Genomic DNA, 23,883 nt, shown 5'->3' on the forward strand with positions numbered 1-23,883 from the left:
TGTTCATGTTTTTCCAACGTTACCTGTAATGCACCAAAGAACAACAGTCACATGAAGGTCCTTTATACTGCAGAGACCCAACGATAACAGGGAGAAACCCCCAACAATCAGATGACCTCTATGAGCAAGAACATGGTGACGGTGGGAAGGAAAAACTCCCTTTGAACAGGAAGAAAGCTCCAGCAGAGCCAGGCTCCTCTGGTGGCCGGATGGGGACGAGGGGACAAAGACACACCTGAGATTCAGAAACCAGGAAACATGTTTACCTTCAAGAATTTTAAGGCGGTCCAGCAGTTGGTTTGGTTTTTTGTTGGTTTTAGTGGATTCGGTTGTTATAATTCGGAGGCTAAAGGTAATACAATATAAACAACCCTTTTCTCTACAGTCTGAATGACACCTGAGGACGCCTCTTCACAAACTCCCTATAAAATTTGTATTTACAATTATGCATCAAACAAATGGCGCCCAACAGCAGAAGTTTTGCCCCTCAAGTCTTCGGCTTTCCACCAAAAACAACGTTTAAGGTAAAAACGAACCAGTTTGGGCTTCTTATCCAGAGTCCAGAGGGAACATCTCCAAAACCCCATCAAATATCGACAACCTTACTTTACACGAGCCAGAGAATAGCAGCCTTGAAACGACGAGTGAGCAAACAATAAGATTACTAAGCCCGGACTCTAAATAAATCCTGGAGCACAGCCTCCATTTTAAAATCACGCCAGCCTCCTCGGTGAATTATAACAGACTCTTCCGGGGACCTCCGGGGTGGAAGAGGTTAACCGAAGGTGTACTCGGTAATTTGGGTTTCGATGCAAATGAGAGACTTGCGCTGAGCAGGAAGTGATGTTCCTACCAGCCAAACTGGCTCGGTTTGATTACATCTGGTAGGTTTCTCTGCTCCGCTGGTGATTCTGGCAGTTTGGCAAGAAACCAGCCACTCAGGGGCCTGCACGCTGTTTGGAAAAAAAAAACAACATTTAAATGAAATTAATTTGGCTAGTAAAAGAGCAAGGAGTGGCTGATGGATTTGGAAAACCATCTGCTGCTGTGACCGGCGAAGAAAGACAGAAGTTCATTTCCTGTCGTGGTGATGAGTCAGGCGGAGAAATGGCAGGATGGTGCAAGCCCTGCACTGCCGCCCGAGCCTATAAATAGTCCCTGTGGTTTATGCCTTGTCTGCACGTCACCAAATCGTGGAATTTTCGACCACATTAAAAGCTGAAGTAGGAAACTGAGAACCAGAGTTTGACTTGCTCTGTGCCCAAGTTTATACCTCCCTGTGTGTCTGTATACAGACTGACAACAGCACACATGCCACAGCGAGGCCGGGAACAAAGGACAGCAAAGGTACAAAATGCCACTTTTGTTTGTGTTGGACGGGCTTTCTGTCCAAGTTTACATTTGGCTTCCTCTCCCATCTTCCCTGTGAGTTTTCCACTGTATATACACCGTCTAATGAAGCAGAATGGAGGAAAAGCAGCCTGTGAGGCAGAGACGCTTTCAAACGCGCCCCATTAGACTAAATTCAACAGTTCTTCAGACGCCGTTTGATGAATCTCGAGAAGACGGCACGCAAACCGCTAAAAATGTCTTTTTAAGCAATTACATTTGGGATGTTTGTCTTTAGACCCGTGCCGCCTGACAAAAGACGAGCCAGCCCTGCTCGCTCTTATTTTGAAGCCCCTTCGCTTCCTTTGACTGGCAGAAGTGACAGAGAGGTGCCGTGGAGTAAAACCTGAGCACTTTAATGGCTCTTTACTCAGAAACACACACTCGGGGCGTGCACGGGCTCGGTGTGAGATATTAATGTGAATGTTAGGTAGCAAACAGCGGGAGCTCGGCTCTCTGCACAAACCCAGAGACTGTCTGTTCAGATTTCTGTAACAGCCGCTCTGCAGACGGAGAAAGAGGTCACTATGACAAATACCTGCAGTACACTGACCTGCAAACAGCGCGACTCTGCAGGGTGGCAACCAGGAAGAAGAAAAAAGCTCTGTCCAGCTGCTTTCAAACACGGCAAAGCAGAAAGACTCGGCTACAGTTTAAAAAAGAAAAAGGACTTTACAGATTTTACAGTTCAGGACGGACGATTGATTTCGCCAGTAGACTTTCTGTTGTCAGGAGGATACCTGGTTACTCTGGTAACCTCTGATTACCCACCGGGTCAAGGGTCAGGCTATCAGGACAGCGTTGAAGTGTGGCACAAAAACACAAAGATTCATTAGGCTTGAATGTGGACACAGCTCACACAGTGCTAATACGGGTCTGTGGGCCATTCCACAGGATCCTGGAATACTGACGGTCATCAGATGAGCAGCGCTCGGTGCTCGGACAGGCGTGTGAACGTGCGTGCCTGCTGGTGTTGGTCAGAGGGGCCGATGGCGCGATATGGCAGCCTTGCCTCTGTCAGTCTGTCCCAGGGCAGCTGTAGCTGCCTCCACCAGTGTGTGAATGTGAGAGTGAATGAATAGTGGCATTGTAAAGCGCTTTGGGTGCCTTGAAAAGCGCTATATCAATCCAATCCATTATTAAAACGATCAATAAAATCTTTAAATGAATTCTGAAGTTGACAGGAAGTCAGCGGAGCGAAAGTAAAACTGGAGTGAACGTGTTCACGTTTTCTCGTGTCAGATGCAGAGACGGTGACTGTGGTGAACCCACAATAATCCTGACCTTTCATAATAAGAGCGTGTCCTTCAAAGTCGTAAGATGGATCGTTTTGAGTTTTTACTGTTTATCAAAGGTAAAGAGCCGTCACCAATCACAGCCAATCACAGACCTTCAGCTGGTCGGCGCTGGTCAGGTTTTCTTTTCTTTTAATAAAGAACATTAATATTTAAGCAGTTCTGAGTCTTTAAGGCAGATTATTAAACATTAGGCGACACCAGTCAAAGGTTTGACCTTGTTGTGGTTTCTCTGGAAGCTTAAAGTGGAAACGGAAAACAGCTGCCTTCAGAGTAAAAGGTTTAAGCTTTAAGAAGAAACTCTTATTTTGAAGGTGAATGTTTCTTGTTTGTGCTTTTAAAACGATGATAAGAATTGTGTGCAGTAAATGTGCACACGTCCTCCTTCAGCACATCCAGCTCCTCTGAGGTCTTCCTCTTTCCCTCCTGCCTGGCAGCTCCATGTGTCCACTCTCCGTCCTCTCCACGTGTCCAAACCATCTCAGCCTCGCCTCTCTAACCATGTCCCCAAAACTGAGGGGAGGCCTAAGATTGCTTTTTGAAACTAAAGGAGCATTTAGGCCCAGAAACGACGCCAACAGGCAGAAACAAGCCGGCAGTTTAAAGCACTTCTGCGGTGGCTTCACCTTTGAGGCTCACGTAGAGTCTGAAAAGGCCCGAGTACGAGAATCAGAACCCGTTTTCTGACACGATTCAGTCGATTGAAGCTCAGCTAAAGCTTCGCTTGCAAAGGTTCAGTACGCATTCACATCTGGAGCTCCGGCACAAAAGAATCACTCACGCTTTAAGGAGCAGCCCTGGTACCATTCACAAGCCTCGCTCACAAACGCCAATTTAAGCCAAGAAAAATGAAAATTTGAGTATTATGGCACTGAACCCGCTGAAGGCCACAGTCATCTGGTGTAAGCAGCTCCAGTCATTTGAGAGTTCAGCACTTTGCTCAAGGGAAGTCGAGGAATGAAAACCTGCAGTTAATAGTGATCTGAATTGGTTCTAATTTCAGACTCATTTCAGCTCAACATCTCGGCCGCTGAAAGGAAACTCTGGCCTCGTTCGCTCTCTCACACTCGCACACACACTCTACATTCTTCATTTGTATGTTTCCACACGTGCGGGGCATACCAGGACCTGTTTGCTTTACTTCCTGAAGCTTTTCAGCGCGCACGTCCCCTGCCTGTTTCTGTAGATTTGTCCTCTCAGCGGCCGTCCGATCCCGCTCGCATTCGATCCATTTCTGTTGACGGACGGATCTTATCGGGGATCCTGCAGCTCAGGTGTACTCTCATCGATCGCGGCATCGTTTTTCGACTTTGAATCCCCTGATATTATTTTCATCTTTGCAACAACTTTCCTTCCAAAAATGTAGACGGGACAGTTTGCTGAGTGGAGGAACGTCTTCATCGCTGCGTCTGAAATGGATTCTTTCATGTGAGACGAATAAGCCTCCGTCGGGGAGTATCGCATTGAGCGCGTTTCGGTGCGATGGCGGCCTCGGCAGCGGGGTTTGTTGAGAGTTAAGAGTGAGTAATGTCTATTCTGAAGACTCTCCTGATGCTGGGGTACATCAGAGGGCAAAAGTAAAGTAGCTCTACCAATCAGGTTTTAAAAGACAGTGCAGGCTGGATGGATGCATCACCAGCTCTTAAGAGTCGGCGCACATCATCATGGAGCAATCATCGCTTTTTCCCTACTGCTTCTACTGAGAGTCGTTTTCAGGACCGCTGGCTGCTTAAACACGGAGACTATTTCAAAACATATTTGTTGGAAAGAAAAACTATCCAGAGAAAAAGATTTTCACTCCAAGAACATAAAAAACCTTCAACTGCTTTAACAACACTTCTTTATTTTGTTTTATACCGTCCTTCCAGCTTCTCATTATCAGGGTCGCAGGGGGGTGGAGCCTATCACAGTCTAACACAGACCATCATTCACACCTACAGCCAATTAAACCAACATGCGCGTCTCTGGTCTGTGGGAGGGGCTTCAAATACCCCACTCTGGGCCTGAGCCTGGAGTCGCAATAAGCAATTTTTTTAACCTGCTTTTTTAAATCTAAAGAGAATGGCGCCAGCAGAGCCGCGGCGGTTCACACCGTCACACCTCCGGGCTGAGATACGGGCCACGTCATGCATCAATATCCACTCACATCGTTCAGCAGCTCCTCGCTATGACTGCAGCCTTTCCATCGGGAAACTTTACGATTCCCCAAAATGCTTTCACTACGAGCCATTTAAGCAGAAATATTATAGAAATTTTACAAGTAGCGTCCACCTCGACTCTGGTAATACAGACATTATGTCCCACTCCTCCCATTTGCAAACCCACCTGAGCTGCTCTGATTGGTCGGTTGTAGCTCAGAGCAGTTTTCCCTTTGCTGTAATGCTGGAAGTTCGGGGCTCCCGATTTGCAGATTTTCTCAATAAAAGTCTTCAAAGGAGAGCTTTGGTCTCACAGTGCTGCAGCTGTAAACCATTTCCCGTTTACACCGAATCCCACAGGATCCAGATTCCTGTGATTCCTGAGGAGCAAATTCAGTCGGTGCAAACGTCTCCAAAACTGGAACTTTCTTTTTATCGAGTTCATCCTGCAGGACGGCGTGTAAAAGAAACAGCTGTGCCACTCGAGTGAAATGTTTCTGCTGTTATTTAATGGGATAAGAGGGGCTGAGTTATGATATGTAAATAATAATCTTATTACGCTGAGAGCTTCCACATTAAACACCAACACAAAGCAGGCTGAGCTCTGCTGTCTTACCAACTTCAAACAAAAAGGGCTGAATTAATCTAAGAGGCGCAGACCTATCCTCACCAGATTTACTCCTGTTATCAATATTATCACCATTATTATCATCGTCTAGGATTCATTTCTAATTCCCAGCAATTTAGGCCAAAACTCGTCTGGGAAATAAAAGGGGGGAGCAGCATGTTGGGTGCCAGTTGGCCTCCTCCAAACTGGCAGCAAAGACGCAACAAAATGCAAATAAATCAAAAGAACACCACAGCTGAACGAGGAACACGTCCCACAGGTAATCAGCCCAGCCAACATTCACTTTCTCTTCTTTTACTTGTTTACCAGGTAATAAAAAGACAAACATTAGGAGGATAATAGTCATAATGCTGCTAATTTATTGTGATATTTTATGGACAAAATGCTTTTTGGATTTATTACAATTAATAATAAAGGAGCTCTGAATAATTAGTGGGGATTAATTCAATAATTACAGAGATTATTTGATTATCTGAAGATGGGACGGAGCTTTGTTTAAAGGGGAAACATCCCGAGTTCTGTCTTTGTTCTGCAGATCTTTGGGTGTCCAACGCTTCTGCAAGTTTTTCATTATTTATTAAAAAACAAACAACAGCCGAACACGGTTTTAGCTGCTGGAGTTTTGGGAAAACATGTTACTTCTTCTTCTGCGATCATGACGCGATGCCGGAAGCTTTCGTCCCTGCAATCACTGGGAAATAATGTTAGACCAGAGTTTGATCCTCTTGGCCCGACGACGTTTCACAAGCCTGTAGAAGACCTGGTGATTAATTCCTCTTTACTCCGCCCGCAACGCGTGTCCGAGGAACCGGCAGCTCCAGAAGCACCGCAGACCAGCTTTGCTCTCCATTCATGTGAGATCTTCATTTTCCAACCCTGCCTAAACAACACGCAGCTGCAGAGGTTAACGGTTCGATTCCCGGTCCCACCTCTGCAGACAATGAACGGAATATTTTAAGTAATGCACTATTTTTATGTTCCCCATCCCCAAACACCAGTGAGCGGCCACGTTCTGTCCAGCTTGCACATGTTTAAACAGGAACAACAGTCTGCAGAGCGGCAGTCGTCTGCAGGCACATACGAACTCGCTGATGTTCAGGACCGAGACCCGGCCTGGACGGCACCTGGACCCGCCTCCCTGCATGCAGAGCTACGAGCTCCACGTTCCACCTCAGAGGCGTGCAGACCACTGACGAGGAACCGGTTAATGTTCAGCCCTCCACACCAAGGTGTTCAACTTTAACTGCTTTAACTTTAAACATTATAACCACATGGGAAAGAGGCCGACCCGGGGCCGACACTCAGTGACCTGAAGGTCGACGCTTTGGTTAATAATCCTCCTTTTACTCTGCTCGAGCTAAACGAGTGTGTTGAAAAGCAACACAGATCCTGATACTGAGCTTCAGGCTACGTCCACACTCATGTTTGAAAACACATCGCTTTCTCCCGTCCACGCTGAGACGCCGTTTTCACTCATGGAAAACGCAGCGTTTTGAAAACGCTCTCACAAACGCATAGATTTGGAAACAGTGCTTTCGTGTGGCAGTGTGGACGGCGAAAACAGTTTCTAAAACGATGACGCATGTTTGTCATAATCATGTGACCAATTAAACTAAGATAGCGGATCTTGATCTGCTTTGAATGTTTAAAAGAGAAATAAAGACGGGGGGGGCGACAAAGCTGGTGGAGAGCGATGAAGCACAGTCTGAGGCTCAAACTGGGCGATGAAGGAGGTGCACCCCGCCCCAGCATGGTCAGAGTCCATACCTGATAAAGCGGCGTGCCCGCTGTAAGCGTACGTGTCCAAGCATCATCAGCTCTCAGTTTGAGTGAACGCGTCTGAGCAGAGACGCTCGCTCGCCGCCGGCCTGCTGCAGCAGAGTTTTTCACTTTGTTGCAGCAGCGCGAGGCTCAGCTGAGGAGTTGCTGTCAAACAGAAACAGAGACAAAGAGCAGAAAACGGGCCGAGGCCGACTCGCACAAACGGCCTCGCGCCTGGAAAGTTGCTGGCCGCGACTGCCGAGCAGCTGGGAAGATCAGGAAACGCTGGAAACCGTCGCCGCAGCGCAGAAATTCAAAAACAAAGAAAAGCACTGCTGAAGTTCTGCCGAGCAGGGCAGCGCCTCGCTGCGGCACGAGCCCGCGGCCCCCAGGTGCGAGCGCGGGGAAACATATGAATATCAATGAGGCCGGTGATGGAAAAGGGGAAACTGTGCTCAGCGAGCTTTTTCTGGATAAATGTTTGAAACAAGGTTCAAATTAACGATGCAGAGGCAGGGAGGAGGGGAGGGGGGGCCTTCAACAAATCACAGCTCTGGGCTGGGGGGTGGGGTGTGGGGGGAGCTAATCTAAGACGTTTTTTTGTCTGATGAGCCCATCAGTGCTGCTGGTCACTCATGTGTTGAGTAATTGAGAAACGCACACACACTGCAGGCTTTAATGAGAAAATAAGCATTCTTTTCTCCCTTCATGAATAAAAATGACTTCTTGGAGGTTTAAGAAGGAAGAAAGAAGCAAATCTAAATAATATAAGCAGCGGTAACAAACGCACGGCGTCTGTTTTTGAAGTGTTTTCGCTCTAAAAAATGAGATAGCCGAAAACAAAAGTGACACCTACTTTCACCGGATGATTGATGGCATAAAACAGAAACAAATTTGGCGACTTCTTTAAAAAGGCTGTTCAGTAAATTATGTCAAAATGACAAAATGACACACTCGCGCACACTCGGCCCTGCATATATTTCAGATAATGCGCTTCCTCGGAAAGAAGGACCTGCAGCGGTTTGGATAAGATCTCCGGATGAGAAGTTTGATGCAGGTTTGCTCCGCTACAGCTGCAGCCACTTTAACACCAACTCCACCCGCCGGGCCGAGCGTCCGCTCCGCATAATCAGATTCTATCAGTTTTAGCTGTAAACATTAACTCGTGGTGTTGCCACCACGAGTTAATGTAAAGCTACCAAGAACAACAACTTAAAGCCAGAGATCACTGGATGTTTCCAGATGTTCGTTCGGCCCAGATGTTGTTACCGACAGCAGCAGCAGGTGTTCCTGCCAGCGTGGACTCTGATAGGAAGATGAGTGAAAACACCATAAACACACATGTTTAAAAGCTCACCTGTTTGACTAATTAGGGGCGTGGCCAGTTTACTGTCAGGTGGATGTTTTGGGGGTGATTATATTATCAGCCTGTCAGTCAGCGCTCATCAGCAGGTTTAGATTTCTGTGATTATACAGTGGAACCCCAACTTACGAATACCCCATTTCACGAAAAATTAAAGTTACGAAGGCGCTGAACGGCAAGATTTCTGCCCGTGTTACGGCAAAATGCCCGAGTAACGAAATCCACTGGCTCCGATTGGCTGAGCCTACAATGCCCACAATGCTTTCTGAATCATGTGACAACCCCGTAATTGCGCTTCGCTGTTCCAATTGAAGGACGCTTTGTTGTTCTAGTTAGCAATTAGCCTATAGCCTATCGTTCAGCATCGCCTCACTGAAAAGGCGCGATGGGTGCTTCGACTTACGAAAGACCCTCGGGAACGAATTAATTTCGTAAGTTTCCACTGTATTAGCCTTAGCGGCTAACGCTGCTCTGTTGTTAATGTGGCTCCTAAAAGCTAACGCCTGAGAGGCCGAACACCAAAACTGAGGCTTCAAAACATAGATCCTAAAAACCAGTATGTGTGTCGTCTAATGCAGGAACACCCTGGGAACCCCTTTAGAGTTATTTTTAGGATATTGAGTCCCTCTGTGCCTGAAATAAGAGACAAGGTGAGAGGTCGGGTCTGTAGGGCAGTCACTGTTGACACAGGGCGTGTTTAACCCCAAACCTCTCAGTCACACTGGGAGGAAAACGGATAATAACGAAATAAATAACTTTGTTTGCACAGTGATCGTCATTTTCATCGAGCGCGACTGGTTGCTCAGATACAAGTTTCACATCTCCTGTGACTGCAGCACAAACGTAGCCGAGCGGGTTTATCTACATCTAAAATACACAACTTTTACTTTGTGCTGTGTTTAAGGAAAGAAAACTAGTTTTGACTCAGGACTCGACAAAACATGATCAGATTAAGCCTGAGATGATTTAATCTAATGAATTCATGGATCTAATGGAGGGAGTACAAGCAGAGAGCCGTCTGCAGCCCTTTAATATTTCCATACTGCAAGCCTTTAGTCTCACTGCACATTGATCTGTGTGTCCAGCAGGACGAAAATAAAGTTTCCTGATCACTAAACTGAAGTCATGCATGTTTGTGAGAGCAGCGTCACGGCGCTGCTAATGCCCGGGCTGGACGGAGCAGTGACCCGATGGCAACTTTCTGATCAGTCAATAGTTCACAGAAGCTCCGCTCCCAGAAAGCGTGTGAACATTTCACTTTGTAATAAAGTTTCTTTTTTCCTCCGTCACGTGACCTCCCTCAGGAGCCGTTTCAGATGCTGTCGACAGAGCAGTGGGCGGGGCCGAGCTGCAGGTCAACATTAAACCGATCGGCCCAGAGGCAGAGCTGCAGCTCCGGCTCAGAAACAAGGCGACACGTTTGTCAGCGATCGGCTCACGCTTCATCGTCGTCGTCGTCACGTGGAGGACGGGGCGCTGTTTATCAGTCACGTGACTCCCCGCCGGGCCGGACCCACGCCAGCTTTCTATACCGCCCATCCTGCTCCAGACACGAGTGAAGTCTGGTTTATTTTCATGTTACATTAATATTAATTACTTACAGGGCTCACAGCTGACAAGCTCGCCGTCTTTTCTCATCTGGAAAAATAAGTCATTTGCATTTCTCCTTCTTCTTTGGTTCTGTCACGTCTCTGCGGTCTGATTTTCTCCCTGCATACATTATTATATTTTTGGGCGAGCGTCATTAGCATGTACAGTAGACCTCAGAAGAACGAGCCCGCTCTGCTTTCTTGGTTTGACCCATTCCAGTTTTTCCATCGCTGATATTTTTGGAGCGAATCTGCTTTTTTGTGCCAGTTTTCAATATCTGAGAATTTGGCCTCGTCCTGCCAAAAACTTCAAACAATTACAAGTATTCAGTGTTTCCCCCAGTTATTCTTGGCAGTGTGGAAAAGCCTGTGAAGCTGCGTGCAGACCGCAGGAAGCTGCGCTGCTATTAATACTCTGTTCGTATACCCACTTCTCAGCACTAAAGACACATCAGTGTTTTTATATTGATTAGTAATCAGACGAGGAAGAGCCTGAGAACAGCCAGTCAGTCACTGCGCTGCCGATGAAGATGCAGGTTGGTGCTAGCACACGTTTCTCCAGGACTTCTTTACCCTCGACCGTCAGACCGGGCTCACTTTTTACTGTTTCTGGGTTTTCTCTGACTTTTAAACACGTCTGTTTTTCATGTTTAAAAAAACCAAAAACAAACTACTAAATGAGCCACCGGGAGCATCGCAGCAGACGCTGGTAAAAACAAGAGGAAATTTCTATTTTTCGGTGCATAAATGCTTCAGTCTTTACAGATAAACGACTGTTCAGTATTCAAAAATATGATCGTCTCCGGTAACTGCTCATTAGAGATGCACAAATCGTGACATTCTACAACAGAACAGATGTTTAAAATAAAAATTTGGTTGACGCTGTTCACAGTTTGTTTTTTTTTCTCATTTCTGACACAACAGATAAAAATAAATAAATAAAACACAAAACTGACTTGAACAAATGTCATCTAATCTGCGGGGCGATATTTGCAGATTCATTTGCGGTTTATTGCTGATGTCTGTATCTGCCAAAGATCGAGCCAATATTGTCCAACACACCAGTGAATCCTTAACATCCAGCTGTTCCTCATAACTATTACAGATGTCATCAGTAGGTAAGACTTGGTCGCAAGTTTTTAGATTTGCCAACACAGGCACTCGAATAATGCACCCTCCACCAAAGCCTGTGTGTAATTTCACAGTTTTAAATCAACATATTCAGATCAGCATCTAAACGGCACGTCTTCTTCCTCTGCTGAATCTTCATCGTTCCGCCGAGTGTCCGAAAATTCAGCTTGACGAACTCAGTTTTCTCTGAGTTCGTCAAGCTGAATTTTCTGCAAAAACAGACAAAAGAAGCTGTGCTGATCACATAGCTTTACCGAGGCAGGAGCAGAGGTGCAGGAATGAAAGAGGCAAATAAATAATCAATAGATATATTTTCAGCCCCGTCTGCACCACACAGGTGTCGGAGACAGCTTACATCTCTATGCAGCTTCAGCTCTGAGCTGCCGGTGCAGCTTTACACACTCGACGGGCCTTTTTAAAAGTTATCCTGTAAAATAAAACAGACCTTTTGCACGATGAGTTCATTAGACACATCAGACTTGGTCTGGGTGATATTAAATCAGTAATATCAGGGTTATCCTGGCTCAAACTGGGCCTTTGAGGGGACTATACACATAAGAACAATCAGTATGCGTTTGGTTATAGCGGTAATCAGCGACAAAAGAATGAAAGGCAATGAAAGCCCGCTCGAAAAAGTCTGGTTAAAAGTATTTTTATTACAGTCCTGATGATTTTCCTTTGGGGGAAGACCAAAACCAAAGCCTCTGAATATCATCAGTGACTTTGAGCTGAATCATGCAGGATAACCTGCTTCCACTGCTCTGAATCACTGACCACATCTCACTAGTCTTCAGTCATTGAAGAATGCCGGCCGTTTACTCATTGACGAGCGCTGGCCGTCTCTCAGAGGTCGCGTGTTTCAGGCGGGATGAACAATGAGGACGTCGCCGTGAAAACAGTGAAAGGAACATTTCCAGAAAAACGCAAACGTCAGCGGCGCCGCTGTAAGAAGACCGCCAGAGAAAAACACTCACAAATCAACGTTTTCTTTCATTAGCACCAGAAAAAGACACTTCTCAGCCACTTTACAACATGGACGACTCCTCCTAAAAAAACCTTTATGTAGTCGAGCGACCGGCTTCAACCCAACAAGGTCGTCGCCAGAATGGAAATAAAAGCACCAATTACACACAGCCCTCCACAGAGACAATACACCGGAGGTCAACTCTGTAACAAAGTTGACTCAAAGCATTGTGCCTAAAGGATGTTTTCATTTCTGTGACCAGTCCGCCTTGAGGTTTCCTGGATTCAGCGCAGGTGAAAGTAATTCAGCTCTCACCGGGTCTTTTAATATTTCTTCAATTCCCTTTCAAAAAAAGAAAAGGAAAAAAACTGCCACTAATAAGCGCTACTCTGAGCAGACGGCGCCAAAAGCACCGACTGCAGCGAGAAGTGGATGTGACTGAGACCCGACGGACGGAGCGTGTTTGATCACATGTGGACAAAACACACACCAACTCAACAACAGCACACGGGTGAGAGTCTCGATACAAACACAACAGCGAGTCTGTTCCTGCCGGAGACGCTGAGACCGTGGCTCGTTTTAACGGAACGTAATTAAAATTGTTTTTCTAATTACATCAAAATGCACAAAATGATCAAAACCTTAAAGACATCCAGAAAATTCAAGCAAGAAGTCAAGCGAGCAGCGAGCTCTTTTTCCTCATTGACGTATACGAAATCCGACATCTTTCAGCAACCACAGGAGTCGCCCCCTGCTGGCTGTTTGAAAGTATGCAGGTTTAAGACTCTTTCACGCTGTAATGCAGTTTTTCACATGTTAAAACTTCCTGCCTGGCTACACACTGAAGACTAAATACTGTGGAAATACTGTAGATGTTATTTGAGAGCATGCTCACTGACGTCCCACCAATCCGATCCCAATGTGAGCACACACTTTGAACCCCAGCTTCTGCAGGTAGCTAGTTTGGATTTTGTGTAAAAGCAGTTATTAATTTTAAGTAGTCCACATTTTTCTAATTTTACCGGATCTAACATGTTAGTGTTGGTAGGAAATGCACCTCTGACCAGTTTCTCAGCTACCATTAAACACTAGAGCAGAAGAACAACACACTACCCGATGTTGGATTGGTAAAATGTAGGATAATACAGCGGGGGAGGGATCTTTGAGGAACAGCCAAACTCTTCCCAGCGGTCACGTCGTCTTTCAGATAAATTAGTAACCACTATTTCCCAAAATATTCTGCTCTGAGGCAAAAGTGGGGAGCCTGGTTTAAACCTTTGAATACTGAATACGGAACTGCAGGACAAAGGGGACAAAAATTCTTTGGTACCAAAAGCCTTCAGGGCCTCAATTCACCTGTGCATTGGTTCATTCGGAGAGCTCAAACGCCAAACTGCAGTGAAACCTTCAGCCATTGTCTCTGTCTGATTGGTGCCAAGTATTTAGATGACCAGTCATCACCGAGCAGGATTGAATGGAAGCAGGTAAACGGCCCATGTTGAGAGCAGAAGACAGAACACACTAACAGAAAGGACAGCTTCGCTTCTTTTTAGCTTTGCAAACATCTCTACATGTGACTGTTTCACAGAACAGGAAGTCTTAGCACAGACAGCCCAGAAAAAATGGCCACCGTCTCCAGACACTAAATAACCCGACTTTAGTCAGCGAATTTCCAGCTTTATGGGGCAGAGCTGGAAGCCCAAGCACAGCATGACATTTCCTTACATCCTCTGTACCTGTCAGCTGAATATACAGGTATGATCAAGCTGCACCGAGCAATTATCGACCAATGAATCAGCCTGGCTGCTTTGTCAGTTTAGCCCTAATAACTACACAAGCTTCGCCGTCTGCAGGTGATTTACAAGATCAGGAGACGTATAAAGATGTGTTTCCGGAGGGAAAGCAGGTGTAAAAATGGACTTAAGTTGTGAAAATGAGCACCCGCGAGTTCAAAGGTAGGAATTAATGTTTTACTAAAGTAGCAGGTCTGAGCTGAAAAATGACCGTATTTGGCTGAAAGCCTTTCCACAGCTGGAACAAACAGCAGTGGGACTTTTCACACACACAACTTTTAAAAATACATTTCATGGCGAGTAATGAAAGCCTTCACTGCAGCGCACGAATGTTTGCACAGCAGAAAAAAAAGCTGCAAAAAAATATCACTTTTAATTTCTGTACGAGGGAAAAAAATTACCAAGACGAGATTGGGCGAGATTTCCGCTTTAGCACCAAGAAATGAGGAATAAAAGATTATTAAAAGAAGGAGCTTCATCTCTGGTCTGGAGTTAAATCTGATCGAATGGGGATCCCGGTGCTCGCGCTCAAACTTCAACCTCTGAAAAGCCTCCAAGTCGACGTGGAACGTGGGTTTGATCCAACAGCAGCAGCAGCAGCAGCGCACATCCAATGCACCCGCTGTGTGTGTGTGTGTGTGTGTGTGTGTGTGTGTGTGTGTGTGTGTTTCCCTGTGAAGAGCTCCAGCAGTGAGGCAGGAGTGGACAGTAACACACACACACGCAGTGACTCACAGAAAATCACCCCCACTTCACTCACGCACAACCTGGCATGCTCGTACTCTTTCCCAAACACACACACACCCTCTTACTATTTCATAAAGCACCCAAACTACAAATGTGTGTGCGCCACAAGAGCAAAAAAAGGAGTGACTGAATGTGTGTGTGTGCAAAGATGCAGCTGTCATGCATGCTTTCTGCATGTGTGTGTGTGCATGTGCGTGAAATAAATAGCAGTTTGACAGAGCGACAAAGAGTGCTGCATAGTGTGTGTGTGAGCTGTCACGACTGAATGCCACTGAGGGCAACACACACACAGACACACACAGAAAGGGGTCCTTTTCTATCGCTACAAATAATGAAAACACACGAGTGGAGCAGCAATTTTCTGCAATAAAAAACCAATGATGTGAGCAGTGCAAACGGTGAAATAAAGCACACTATGGCTGCGTGTGTGTGTGTCTGTGTGTGTGTGTGTGTGGGGGGGACTGGGGTGACAGGTCAGGTGGCAACAGCAAATCACAGCTGCACTTCCCAGGAAGCGGCAAAATGTGTGTGTCAAAGAGAAAAAGCAGCGTGTCAGGGCAGGAAGAGGAAAAGCGAAAGTGTGTGTGCGCGTGTGTGTGTGAGAGACGCGAGAGTAGTAGTGAGGAAGGGAAAGTGCACCAAAGCTGCGTGCTGTGTGTGCGCCTGTGTGTGTGTTGGCGTTTGTGACAAATAAATAGCAGCCAGAGAGCAAGCGAGCGTGCTCTGATTCGGAGACTGGCAGCATGACTGACTGATCCCTGCATCCATATCATAGGATTAAAAAGCCTGACACGGCGCAGATACAATAGCGGCAAAATATGAGACAAAAAAAGTCGGTCAATGGAAAAGGAAATGTGATTATGAACCAGAACAGGCGAGAGGGAGATAATATTAAAAAAAAGAAAAGGAGAAAAAATCCTGACACACTTTCAGCGGGAGCGCACGGTGCAGCGGCGGGGAGGAGGTGGATTTTAAGGCTGTCACCGGGCAGTATAGAGGAAGGAGGAAGAGGAGGAGCCGCTGCCAAATACGAGCCTCTCCAATGATTTCCAAGAGCCAAGACACACTTCAGTCACACTGTCAGGGATGTGGTGGAGGGTGAAACCTGCCCAAATTCAGTTTACACACCTGTTCGCCTAAGCCTGACAGAAATCTTCCTCCTGTACGTCCTTCAGACTGCAGGGAGTCACATGAGGACAGCAGGGAAAGCTGCAAAACAAACACAACTACGCCTTTTTAGAGATATTTCTCAACTGAAGGGGGGCCATGGGGCGGGGGGAAGGGGGTCACAGGTCAAAATGGCTTTTTGATTTCCAACCACGTCACCGCGTTAGGTCTGAAGCGGCATGCGAGCCGGCTGCATCCAATTATTCATGATTTTATGTAACAGGGCTTGGGGTAGGAAATTAGGTCGGGGAACATCGTGAACACAGGCTGGGCGAACTTGGAGAAGTTTGACTACAAGAAGAAGGAACAGCTGCCACATCCACGGGCGTACGCGGGACTTTTTTCGAATGGGGGGCACAAAGGAAATAAAAATATTTCACACTCATGTTCAGTCCTGAGCCATGACACAGACATTTATTTTAAAGGAAGAAAACTAGTGTGCAAAGAAGCAAAACCAGTATGAAAAGCCTTAAATTACACTGCAAAATATACTCCCAGTACCTACATACAGACCACTCACTGTGCTGAACGACATGCATCATAATATTAGATCATAATGGTGTGCAGACTTTAATGTTGCAGCTGGATATGATTTTCTGTACCTATATGCTGCTGGGGGTGTTATTCAAAATATTATAGCACCAAATATGAGTAGATTTATATTTTAAAATCTGCAGCAGCCCTCTGAAGCTTTAAAACAAAGCCTAGAGCACAAAGTGCAACACAAGCATCCAAAATATAGCTGTTTGGTTTTATATAAAACCCACCAACAAACATCTTTCTTTAAAAAAAAATACTTTTAAACAGTATTTTTTAAGTGTGGTTTAATTTTCCCAAGCTTACAATTAATTTTTAATAATCAAACATCCCAATTTTCTGTTAACTAAGGTTAAAAGGGGAACTCTGTGCCTTGATTGCAAGTGCAGTAAATCCTGCAAAGGCTCATTCTGAGATTTTTTTTAAGGAGAAATCGTTAAATAAATTGAAAGTTTATTAAATGTGCACTCAAGTAAAGTATCTGAGTAAATGCACTAAGTTACATTAGACCGCAGGACCTGTGGGGGCGAGGCACTGATATTTGAGGGGGGCTGGTGCCACCCCACGCCCCTCATGTGGATACCCTCCTGGCCGTGTCACATACGGGGCATGCAGGCAGTCCCGGTGAGTAAACGGGCGCTAATAAAGCCGGTTTCCCCGCACGGTCGGGCGGCAGCAGTGACCCAGTCTGTCAGCAAACACACGGCGCTGGATGTAAATACACCGAGCGCGTATTTGCAAAATTATGCAAAAAACGCACACATTTCTGCTTAACCGGAGTAAAAGCAGTTCAATATCAACGCGGATCCTTATAAATGCAGTTTAAAAACACAATTGTGCAAAAAGAACAAACACTGACGGCGTTTCCCGTGGAAAAGCCGAGCGCTGTGGATTCTGGCAGCCTGAAACCAGTAGAAAACCAGTCTGCCATTAACTGGCACGAAGTCAGCGTCTGTCCACCAAACAGGCAACCCGTCCTCGGAACCGGCCCGGCCCAAAAGCCCCTCTTAAACTACTTCAGCCTCACATTTGAACACGTTTAAAGCACCGAGCGGAAAACTGTTTAATACCAAAGTAAACGGCAGTTCGCTTCAACATGCGACCGCCAAACAGTTCGCTCATCGGCGGTGAAAACAGCCCGAAAAGACGATCTAACGGTAAAGACAGTTCGGTGAAAGGCAAGTATAAAGCGGAAAAGCTGGGAAAGTGTCGGTAAAGCAGCGGGAAGCGGCTCTCCGCAAACAGGCAGCGTATTTCTGTGCACCCCGCTGACGGAGGCTTCACCTCAGATGACCCAACCAGCCAGACTGGCTGTCTGCTAGCTAGCCCCGTTTGAACCTAACCTACAGCGGGCAACAACAACACTTGAGCCGACTCTTTAACCGCACTGTCATCGGCTCCGCGGAGACCGAGGCGCCGACAAAAAGCGGATTTATCCTCCACTCGGGTCCGCGGAGCAGCGCTGTAACTCCGAGGGGAAGACGGGAGAGAGGAGGGGGAGGCAGCCAAAACAAATGCGTTTCCCGACATGAAAGCACAACATCCAGAGACGGGCAGCCACGTTTCCCGCTGCTGTGTGCGGGGAACGGCTAAAGCTAAAGCTCTTAGCTCCGCCGGGTCGCCCGTCATTAGCAGGGGCTAACTGGCTAACGGCTAGCCCCAATGGCTAATAAATTTATTATGTGCACTTTCACCGGGGGTGGAGGGGGGACGGCAAAAGTTGGCTACTAGAAGAAAAAAAAAAACAACGCGAACCGGGTGACATTCACTTGTCTCACAACTATCCTCAAATACACCCGGAGAGCAGTCACCCCGCAACTAAAGTTACCTGACAGCCAGGTGTCTAAGTATTTCCATCCCAGCCGGGCTGCCGAGGAGATCCGCGGGGTGAGAGCGCCGTGGTTCCCACTCCGAGAGGCTGTGATGGAGGGGGACGGTCGCTAGCAGCAGCCACAGCAGCAGCAGCAGCCTGGGCAGAGAGAGGGAGCCAGGCGGCTAGTCTGCCTGCAACCAAGCCGCTTTAATAACTTCACTTTTGCGGTCACTTTGGTCAAAATTTATCCCCGCGAGTAAAAAAACGAGAAGTTTCCCTCGTGTCCTACCTGTGTGGAGTCTGTGGCTGCACGGTGCGACAGGCTGGAAGTTGATTATTCCCAGAGATCCAGAGTGGAGCGGTGCGGGGCGCATATAGCTAGCGCTGGGTACAGTAAAGATTGTAGCATAGCTAACCTAAAGACAACAGTAGAGAGGAGAAAAAAAAGCCTGCTCGTTGCTCATAGGGGGGATCGACGACAAAAACCACATGATCTTTTACGTCAGCATATATTTGCATAGGATGCCAAATTTATGTTCGGTGTCCAGGTGACGTAAAAATGTACAGAAAAGTTGGACCGCGACGCTGCCGGACTCTGGCACGGCGGAGAGGCGCGACCACGCGGCGGCCATGCACCCCCCGAGCGTGCCCCCCTCCTGCAGCGGCTCAGCCTCAGCACCCCGGCAGCAGGCAGGCACCACCTATACATCCACACACACGCTCTCTCACACACACTCACACACCTGTGGTCCTCTGCACCGACTTTATTCTCATTTTAATCCACTTTCCTGCACTCTTATCCTCACGCCCGCTCACACACACCATCACCGGACTCGTTCCCGTCTCGTGTGTGACATGTTCGTGATTGTGACACCGTGCAGCTCTGATCTCTGTGAATTCTCCTAAACTCGGAGAAAATGTTGCAAAAGTTCCCTTTCATGAACCCACGACATGTAAATAAAAATGTAAAATCTGAAATAAAAGCGATGTGAGCGGGAACAAAACCCACGGCGCTCGGGTGTTTCTGTGACACCTGTTTGATCCTGGAGCTGACCCGCTCACAGCACCGTGCTCACGTGCGGCTGGAGCATCAGCACCCACCTGTTCAACCTGGGCTCATTTAAAAGGAGTTTCGGTGGGATCAGGAGGGCGAGAGTGCGTGGGAGTGGAAGGAAAAGTTTATCCACGATCACCACACTGCACCGAGCTCGTGCATTTTGATAATGGGCTTGTCGTACCTGATCAGATGCAATAAACGTGCAGACGAACCCTCGCGCTTGTGCGAAAACGTGACGGACAGCGACACCAACAGGCGGGTTTAGGAAGCACACCCTGCCTGCTCCCACCGGTGGTTATGTGTAGGTGAGTTATGCGATCGGTTTATGAGGACTTGGGCGATTTAGTGACCTTTGACCTCTGTGATAATATGTCCAACGTCACCAATCAAACATCCCGAGTGTAAGTTTATGATCGGCTCTGATTCCTGGCTCCTTATCAGTGCTGATAAAACCATTTTAATGCCAAATCTCAGTCTGTTCACTTAAAACAGAAAGAAAGAGCGTGGCCGCTTTTCAGGCTAAAAGAACAAATTATTAATGCGTTCTTATGCATAAGGTCAAAGGTCAAGTATAAAAAAGCAGCTGCAGGAGAAACTGAATTCTAACGTCTTTGATGTTCATTTATTTTGTTTATTTAATTTTCAATTTTCATCATTTTCTTGAATTACTCGACCTTTTAATATACAGTATGTTTCTTGTTAATTAGCATTTTTAACAGTTTTATTGTTTTTTTATAATTTAAAAATTATTACACCTTACTTTGCATTTCTCATGAATTGTGCTCATTTAAATGATCAGCCTCTCAGGCCTCTGCAGAGATGACTTTCTATGTTTTATTCAACCCATCCATGCAATTTTATTTTTTTATTTTTCTGGCTATATCTTAATATTAAACATTCATCATATATCAGATCCTCTATTCCTTGTGAATTTCTGTGATTTTATTATATTTTACTTCCATTGTTTAAATATATTTCGGCTTTTTTAGCCTTTATTAGACCACGATAGGGGAGAAAATTCAGGAAAACTGGGAGAAAGACACTAATTAAATGGCCTCAGCGCAGAGTTGAACCCATGACGCTGCTTTATGGCAGATGGACACCTGCACTACCCAGAGAACTGAAACATTTATTAGCTCACATTTTTATCTGTGTTTTAATATCATGAATTAATACAAATTTTGTGTCTTAGTATCAGCTCGTGCCTGTGAATACTGTGGGCACTGATGAATAAATAAAGTTTGATTGATGCGCTGCCCTGCAAAAGGTGGACTCTCTCTTACAGCATGTTTTTTGTTTCAGCTGTATTTCAGTTTATTTCGTTTTTATCACAGCCACCGTCTTAGTAAATATAGATGGTTAATAAGGGAGGAATGTCTGTGTTTGTTTAGCTGAATGCAGTGAAATCTGAGCCCAGGTGATTGTCAGTAAATGCATCGCCCCCGATAGGCCCGGACGTGCACGTCAGCCGGTTTCTTAATTAACCCTGCCCCCGTTCAGTCCTCTCCGGTGAAGGGCTGCAGCTGTCTGCCTGCCGGTCGGGTTGTTATCAAAACTCACATTCCCTGTGCCGTGAAGTACGCTGCTTATTTCGCGGCCCCGCCCCCTTTTCTGCTGTGTTGTTCAGATGCATTTAAGGACGAGCTGCTGGAAATAATAGAGGGCCTTCAGAGCAGGATCGATGCCACAGCCTGCGCCATCTTCTGCAACTGGAAGCTCTCGCCAGCGTCTCCAGAATACACAATCAGGTAATGTTGCCAGGCAAAAGTGCCAGCTCCAACCAATAAGCAGAGTTTTGGTCAACATTGCTTAGCAACAAAAGTTAAAAACTGAACCAGTCAAGGCTCAAAATAGTCTTTAAAATAGTGATCAAGCACCGTCAGTGTCACAAATTTCAGCAGATAAAAAGCTTTGGAGACAAGAATCGTCCGGCTGGAACACCAAATAACAGGACACGTTTGTCTCCTGCTGCGATGGAGCCATTCTCACCGCAGACATTCATTTCACATTTATTAAAGATTACAGCGCTCTTCTTCACCTTCCGGACGCTTAATGTACAGATGTGCCAAAGCCGGACGTGCAGCTGCATCTTTTCCTTCCCTCTGAGTGTCACCGTGGCTCTTCTGCCTCTCAGTTTGTGGATTTGAAGCCAAATTTATTTTCCAGCAATGAAAATTATTCAGTTATTCCATAGAACCCCTCGGCCTCCACCAGGCAGCAAAATGCCAAAAACTGCAGTTCCTCCGATGACCACTGGAGGCCTCAGAGACACAACAGTCCCCACAGAGCCCCATAATGCTAACACTGAATCACTGATTCACAGTGATTGTTTGAGAAGGAAGTTATCAAAGCAAATGTGTGAGGACTCCCAATGGATGTAAACTTCACCCTCTCTCCAAATGTGCTCACCTGTGGCTCTGTAAAACAACACAGCAGCAGCAAAATACTTCAGAGTAACCAACTGGTGATGTCACAGTGGGCACAGCCATCTTTCATATACAGTCTGTGACCCTCCCGTGCCTACAACACGTTTGAAACGGTGACCTTTCACACAGAGAAAAGAGAGACGTCCGCTTTGGCGACCCACAACTTCCAAAACCAAAAGAGCAAGCGGAGCCGAACAAAACCACAGGAAGCACCTATTTTTGTTTCAATTCACATCAAGCAGGTGGGCATTTGAATAATGCAGCCACAAAAAACAGGAAAAACTGTGACACACCCTGGGAGAGAATTTGCATATCATTGTGGTCAGAATTAAAATTCATGTAAAAGGAAAAAAAGTCTTTTTAAACGTGTGGATCAGAAATACAAAGGCGTGCTCTCACCAACAGTCACAAAAGTCCAAATAAAACCGAAGCAAACTTTCAAAGCGCACATGAAACGGTGAAAAGTTTTTTTTGTCTCGTGACAGAAGCGCTCACGACCTCTGGACTCTTTCCCGCAATTAATCAAATGAAGCCGACTGAAAAAGAAAAAATAAAGTCATTATTTGGTTCACAGTTCAGTACTCGGTGTGTGTGTGTGAGTGTCAGTGTGTGTGTGTCTGTGTGTGTGTGTGTGTGTGTGTGTGTGTGTGTGTGTGTGTGTGTGTGTGAGTGTGTGAGTGTGTGTGTGAGTGTGTGAGTGTGTGAGTGTGTGTGTGAGTGTGTGAGTGTGTGTGTGTGTGTGAGTGTGTGTGAGTGTGTGTGTGTCTGTGTCAGTGTGTGTGTGTCTGTGTGTGTGTGTGAGTGTGTGTGTGTGTGTCTGTGTGTGTGTGTGAGTGTGTGTGTGTGTGTGTGTGTGTGTGTGTGTGTGTGTGTGTGTGTGTGAGTGTGTGAGTGTGTGTGTGAGTGTGTGAGTGTGTGTGAGTGTGTGTGAGTGTGTGTGTGTCTGTGTCAGTGTGTGTGTGTCTGTGTGTGTGTGTGAGTGTGTGTGTGTGTGTGAGTGTGTGTGTGTGTGTGAGTGTGTGTGTGTGTGTGTGAGTGTGTGTGAGTGTGTGTGTGTGTGTGAGTGTGTGTGTGAGTGTGTGTGTGTGTGAGTGTGTGTGAGTGTGTATGTGTGTGTGAGTGTGTGTGTGAGTGTGTGTCTGTGTGTGTGTGAGTGTGTGTCTGTGTGTGTGTGAGTGTGTGTCTGTGTGTGAGGGCTGTGGATTAAACATCAGGCAGTCAGTTTACTGTACCATAAAAGTGATAGGGCCTAATTACAGGGTTTATATTAATAACTTATGTTGAAGTAATAGGAAACAAACACACTGATATCTCCTGCATGACCAAACACTCACTTAATAGTTTGATTAAAATGTGAAAAACAGCCTGGTGAGAGTGAGGATGGAGGAAATGAGCGTAAATGCTTGCAGACGGCTCTCAGTGTGCCGTTAAAAGGCCGGTTAAGTTTTACAGTGCGAGCGCACACTTAATGCGATCAATAGCAGTGACTCAGCATCGCTTCCACCAGCTGCACCAGCTTTCCTCCAGAAACCTCTGAGACGAGGGTGCTGGAAGGGTTACACAACCTACACACACTCTACAGACAAGTTACTCACACACAATCTACACACGCTATACACATGTTACACACACACATGTGCTACAGACACAGAAACACAGCTCACCGGCTTCGTCTGACATTAAAGGTAGAGTCTGTATCCCAGTCAGACGCAGGCGTGGGGCACTTGTTTTTTAAAATGCCAACTGCACAGTGAACAGTTGGACTACAACGTGACACACGCACGCACGCACACGCACACGCACGCACGCACACGCACGCGCACGCACGCACGCACGCACACACAGTTCATTGATTCCCTGTTTTAAACTCCATGAGTTTGGCAAAGATTGCAGATTATTTTATTAAAAGCTGTTTACAAACCCAGAAGGCCTGCAGTTGTTCACAGATAATGATCATATTCATGAATATATATTATTCTCTCTGTTTTTATTACTTGCTCGGTCTTCGTTAGCTTGTGGTCCCAAGTCTGGATAAATGGGGTGGTTGTGTTGTGTCAGCGAGGGCATCGGGCAGCATGTGGCGTC

General features: G+C 46.3%; 1 protein-coding gene across 3 annotated transcripts in view; it reads right to left on the bottom strand.

Moving 5' to 3' along the window:
• Positions 1–19,337, bottom strand: part of LOC101470116 (zinc fingers and homeoboxes protein 2) — a 131,145-nt gene extending 111,808 nt beyond the window's left edge. Inside the window, exon 1 of one of the 3 annotated variants that reach the window (XM_004574931.5) lies at positions 18,605–19,337. The gene's annotated coding sequence lies outside the window, so the exon portion shown is untranslated. Of the gene's footprint in view, positions 1–15,926; positions 16,050–18,330; positions 18,568–18,604 lie in introns of those variants that run through there. The other 2 variants (XM_024798486.2, XM_076879700.1) reach the window with 2 other exon arrangements.
• Between the last annotated feature and the right edge of the window lie 4,546 nt (positions 19,338–23,883).

This window comes from Maylandia zebra, linkage group LG22 (assembly GCF_041146795.1).
Source record: "Maylandia zebra isolate NMK-2024a linkage group LG22, Mzebra_GT3a, whole genome shotgun sequence".
Lineage (NCBI taxonomy): Eukaryota > Metazoa > Chordata > Actinopteri > Cichliformes > Cichlidae > Maylandia > Maylandia zebra.